Consider the following 6,000-nt stretch of genomic DNA (forward strand, 5'->3'; position numbering starts at 1 on the left):
GCTTTCCATCCAGCAACCTGGCCAGTTACAATTAAAGGCGCTTACTGGTGCTTTAGGAGCCCTGGTGTCATAGTGGTTATGCATTGGGCTGCTAATCACAAGGTCAGCAGTTCAAAACCACCAGCCAGAAGAAAGCTGAGCCTTTCTACTCCAGGAAAGATCAGCGGTCTCAGAAACCTAGAGTTCTACTCTGTCCTACAGGGTCACTATGGGTTGGAACAGACTCGACGGCAGTGAGTTTCTTTACTCTGGCTTTGAAGAATTTGTTTTAAACGTATTTAGAAATCTACCTGCTGGATTCATCACCAGGAATCTGGTAAGCCCTGGCTGTGACATGGCTCAGTAAACCCATATACCACTGGGTACTGTGACAGGGGGACCCCAGATAACTACCAAGATGAAACGGGGGATGAAACAGTTATTGAATATCAGACACCTTCTTTTATTTTCTCATTCACTCTTCATTGGCCACCAGGAGGACCCTCCTCTGTTGGGTAATCCCCCCGATGATATTAGGATTTACCATGTGTCATGTACAACGGTAGATGTTAGGATCTCACAGATAATGGATTTTTAAATCCTCACTTTACAGATAAGTGAGCCGAGCCTCAAAAAGGTGAGGTAGCTTCCAGAGTTTTATTATGTAAATTGAGGTTTCTGATTAGAAAATCCATATAGCTTATACTATCTACATATTCAGGGTTTTTACTCTCCCATCCCAAGTTATGGTAAGAGATATGATTAGATTAAATCAGAATAGTTCTAAGCAATGTCATTAGATGATTTCATTTTTAACTTCATAAAAACCTATTACCTGACTACTTTTCCCAGCTAAGGATTTATATACCATTTCTGATGTTCTTAAGTCAGAGGATAGAAATGAAACAGCATGCCAGAGAATAACTGGATCCAAAAAGAACAGTGATTTCCAGAAAGTTCCCTAACTCTAAAGGAAATACACAAAATATATCTATGCACGTCACTGTGACCATTACAGAATCGCAACAGTAAATCTCCATGCAGTATTAACTACACGTAACAGACAGGATCCGCTGGAGAGGCAATTCTCTTAGAGAGCTGATGCCCTCAGGAAGTAAGGACCGAAAGGTAAATGGACTAAGGGGCAGAAATCTGACAAGTGAGCAATGACGTGGAGAAACGCTGGACTAAGAAGGAAGGCTTGGAGGGCTCTGAATGCGGAGACAGGCATGGGGGGCGGAGACACAGGAAAGCATGAAAACTAAGGCTGCTCAACCAGGGGTGTCTGGGTAATGGCTGCAGTACTCAGAGGAGGGGCAAGATGGGGACCGGGGTGTCTGGGTAATGGCTGCAGTACTCAGAGGAAGGGCAAGATGGGGACCGGGGTGTCTGGGTAATGACTGCAGTACTCAGAGGAGGGGCAAGATGGGGACCGGGGTGTCTGGGTAATGGCTGCAGTACTCAGAGGAGGGGCAAGATGGGGACCGGGGTGTCTGGGTAATGACTGCAGTACTCAGAGGAGGGGCAAGATGGGGACCGGGGTGTCTGGGTAATGACTGCAGTACTCAGAGGAGGGGCAAGATGGGGAGCAGGGTGTCTGGGTAATGGCTGCAGTACTCAGAGGAGGGGCAGGATGGGGACCGGGGTGCCTGGGTAATGGCTGCAGTACTCAGAGGAAGGGCAGGATGGAGAAGATGCTGGTCACTTGGGCCACTTGTTGAAGGGCCATGACCATCAGGCTCGGCCTGTTAGGCACTATTGGATGGGTGCGAAGAGCCCAGAGGCCCCTGAGCAGGAAAAGGCAGAGATAAACCGTCTGACCCCATTGTCCAACATAAACCTGGTAAGGAGCCTGGGGCACAGAGAGCATGCTCAAGTCTAGCAAAGGGGAAGGAAGTCCTGCGCTGAAGGGACACAGACAACGGGAAGGAGGGGGCTAAGAGAGGAAAAGGGAAGGGAACTGGCTGGATAAGACTTGTGGTTGACTGAACGTGGAGGGGCAAAGAGGTTAGAAAGAGAATGAGAGAGAGAGAGTAGCAGTGGACTGAGATGTGGATATACTGAGGCAGACAGACAGACAGACAGAAACACAAACACACGTGCAGATAGCCAGAATAAGTTTTACTGCTGGGGAAACACAAGGAGCTACAGTTCAGCAAGTGGGGTTTCAGGGGCTGCGGAGCAACCCCGAAGAACTGTCCGTGAGCCACTGCAAGGAGTATCAGAGCCTGGTGGAGAGGGCAGGCCCACAGAGTCATAAGTGAGTAGAAATCAAACTTGAGAGAAATCACATTGATAAGTCAAATCTGACTGTTTTCAATTTTCGTGCCTCAATTCAAACAAAATAATAAAAGTTTGAATGTAAGGAACAGCTGGAAATTATGACCTTTTATATGTATTATATACAAATACACACATTTTTTAAATGTCCACTTTTTTAAGGCCATGGTCAATGCCAGCAATTTCATATGATTCAGTGAAATAATAATCACTAAATAACTGGGAAACCTACTAATAAGTCTAATAGTAAGGCGTGTCTCCTTTTCTCTTCAACAATAGCTATTCATTGCCCACAGCTGCCAGGTCGATTCTGGCCCACAGTGACCCAACTGGCCGAGCAGACCTGGCCCACAGGGTTTCCAATGTGCAGTCACATTTTCTCCCACAGAGATGCCAGTGGGTTTGAACCACCGACCTTTTGGTTAGTACTCAAGCATTATAGTAGTTTAGGACTAACCCACTATAGATTGGGTGCAACAATATCAGTTACATGAAATCAAGGATGAGTTAATGAAAGCAGATTAAAAAGGTGTTTGTGTATGCATTTTAAAGGTAGAAGGGACATTTACATGTACACGCCTACCTACTCACTTTAAAGATCTTTATGTTTTAAAAAGGCGTAAGAGAAAGCTTTCCTTACTATTCAGACATTCTCTTTATCCAGTACTCCCTTCCTTCCACCAATTCCATTAAAAGCCGTAAGTATTATTCTTGGCTCTTAAGAAGGGGCAGTGAATCTTACACTCAAAATGTCAGCCTCAAGATATCAGGAAACCTGATTCAGATAATTAAATGGAAAAACTGTAATCTTTGGCACATTTAACACTATATTTAGAAGAATCCATGTATTATCATTTATTTTTACTTTATTAAAATGTAAGCACCTGCACTATATCCTGGGGACTGTATAAAGGTGTCAGAGAGTATTGTCCTAATGGAATTTATTCTAAAATTCAAAAATTAATGGTATAAGAATATATTTACTTAAGTGTCAATATGTACTAAGAAGCATCCAAATTGAAGTCTATAAGATGTTTTAACAAACAGTATTTGGGAGGATGAGATATTTATTAAAAATACTTGCTTTATCGCTTCCAAACCTAGTACTAATATTTTGGGGTCAAAATCTTTTATGCATTTCATACATCATTTTTTCTTAATAATATTCAAACAGCTCATTTTATCTGGGGCCCAAAAGATAAACATTATCCATATAAAATAAAATAAAATTTGGTAGTTTTATCTTTTTTAAAGACTTAAGGGGGAAAAATACTCAGACCAAACCTTGAATAGAAATGGCCCAAGGCAGATGTTCAAAAAATACTGAGTGAACAAATGGATTTAAAACTCACAAAAAATCCCATTATAATATATTCACATTTATTAACAGAGAAAACCTCTCTTAACAGAGAAAACCTCTCCAGAGAAACCTCTCCACACTACTCAGACAATATGTAATAATATGTAAGGTCACGTGACCAAAATTCTAGGCAATACTTGCCTCCACCATATAATGTAGTAGCTATATACACTCACAGGTTGCTTTATTTAGGATTAGTATTAAACATTTTATTTTGGGGCTGAGGCACAGTGCCATTATGCAATACTAATTAATACCTCAAGTAATCAATGTTTGTGGGTTAATATATTCCATTCAACATTTTAATAACAGTAAACAAAAACAGCTCAGCTACGCAGGAAAATCCATCAAACCACACAGATGGTTATAAGGTTTTCATTATGTGGTTTCCATAGCAATCATATTGCAAATCTGGAAGCTTCTTGCAAACAAGCAGCTTGTATTTACATGCCTCTCAGCTGCAGCACAAAACTCTTCAACATGTGAAGTTATTATTCCAATCACACACTGTTAGAAGAATCATCAGGAGATATTTTGATCAGACAGGATGGAAATAACAGTGCATTGAACTAATTGTAGGAACTCATTCAATCGTGGTTTCACTAAATAATCAATGAGTATTAGAAGTATTATGACAGTCGTCAAAAGGTCGTAACATTAAATCTTGTCAAAAAAAACATTTTGTAAAATATGCCATTTCCAGGAGCAATCAGGCCTGACAGAATGCAAAACCCTGCTTTCTGGGGGCTATGTGGCCTTCTCTCTGACTGGAACAAAGAAAGGAAAAACAACAGGAGACTGGGTCTTCCCGAATCCTGTTAGGATAACTAACACTTGAGGAAATGCTGCCTGTAGGGGGAAAATCCACACTTTTTCTCCTTTCAGATTAATCTATTTAATTTATAAACTGATCCAGTTCCATAACAGATGCATTATTACCCTAATAAGGACCACCAATCTGCCTATAAGGCAGCTTTCACCAAATGGCTATTTCTGGCTTACTAATGTTCTCATTTTCAGGGCAAACTTCCAATGAGAAAAGCAACAAGCAAATGCCACATTTGGCCGAACTACTCACAAAAGGATACACACAATGAGTTAGTGCCACAGCGGGTTCTGTGACTTCCAAGCTGAGGACCGGTTTCATGCCATCCGGAGGGAAGAAGACAACATCGCAAGGGTTCTCAACCCTCCTAACGCCGCGGCACTTTCATGCAGTTCCTCGTGCTGTGGTGACCCCCAACCATAACATTATTTCCATTGCTACTTCATCACTGTAATTTTGCTACTGTTATGAAGTGGGTGACCCCTGTGACAGGGTCATTCACACCCCCCCCCAAAGGGACCACGACTCACAGGTTGAGAACCACAGCAATATAAGAAAATACGTGACTCACACATGGTTATCTTCCGAACTGCACACCTTCAGAAAAGAGCTTTCCTGAATTACAAGGTATTTTAAAAGACATATAACACAGCACCCAAAGTCATGCTCTACAATAAAGTTGGGGTTTAGTGCTTTACCTACTCAGGCTTCATTTGATTGCATGACTATATATTTGTCTCAAGAAAAGTTATTATTTACTTCTCAAATGTTCATAGCATGTGCGTTTATATCTATTATAAGAAGAATCCTTATAACAACTCAATGATACTTTTTATCATTGTCATTTTATGGGAGCAAAAGTGAAATTGAGGAGGCTTGAATCAGTAGTCCACGTTCACCCATCCAGTGGCAGGTGAGTTGGGATTTCAAATCTTTAAGACTAACATCCAAACTTTTACCCACACCCACACCCACACTCTCTTCATTTTCACTAAAATTTTAAACTTATAGAAGGATTGCTTCGTACACTTCATTTGAATATTGGCGTGGGGAGACTTGGAAAACATTTCCATACACGCACCAGTCCCTAAAGCCAGCACACGGTATTTGATACTTTGGGAGAGTTTCTTAAAAACCCCGGGGGGAGGGTGGTACCGGCAGAGCATGGTACCCCATCCATCCTGACTGAAGGACACGCCTAGAGATAAAAAATCAGACCTTGATCTATTTACAGGTTTTTCTTTCTGCTTAAAATTTTTTCCTTTTAATTAACTTATTCTTCTATATGTAATTGGTTTCCTTTTTTGTTGCCATCGCTGTGTTCTCACTGATCGCCTATCTTGCTATGGCTTGGTTTTTGATGCATATTATTATCTCTATAGATCTATCTAGATAAGATAGACTGGATGAATAGTCTGAAGGAGAAAACAATGGGAACAACGGTTCCGGGGGGATACGGGAGAGAAGAGGCGGGGGTAAGGAGGTGGTGCTGACCAACCCAGGGACAGGGGAGCAACAAGTGATCCAAAAACAGTGGCAAGGAGGGTGTGAGAGG

General features: G+C 41.7%; 1 protein-coding gene across 3 annotated transcripts in view; it reads right to left on the reverse strand.

Moving 5' to 3' along the window:
- The window catches only part of SKAP2 (src kinase associated phosphoprotein 2), a 188,718-nt gene that overhangs the window by 22,778 nt on the left and 159,940 nt on the right, over nt 1-6,000 (reverse strand). The gene's annotated exons all lie outside the window — the stretch shown is intronic.

Source organism: Echinops telfairi, unplaced genomic scaffold, assembly GCF_000313985.2.
Source record: "Echinops telfairi isolate 266 unplaced genomic scaffold, ASM31398v2 ScPeMD7_23;HRSCAF=83, whole genome shotgun sequence".
Taxonomy (NCBI): domain Eukaryota; kingdom Metazoa; phylum Chordata; class Mammalia; order Afrosoricida; family Tenrecidae; genus Echinops; species Echinops telfairi.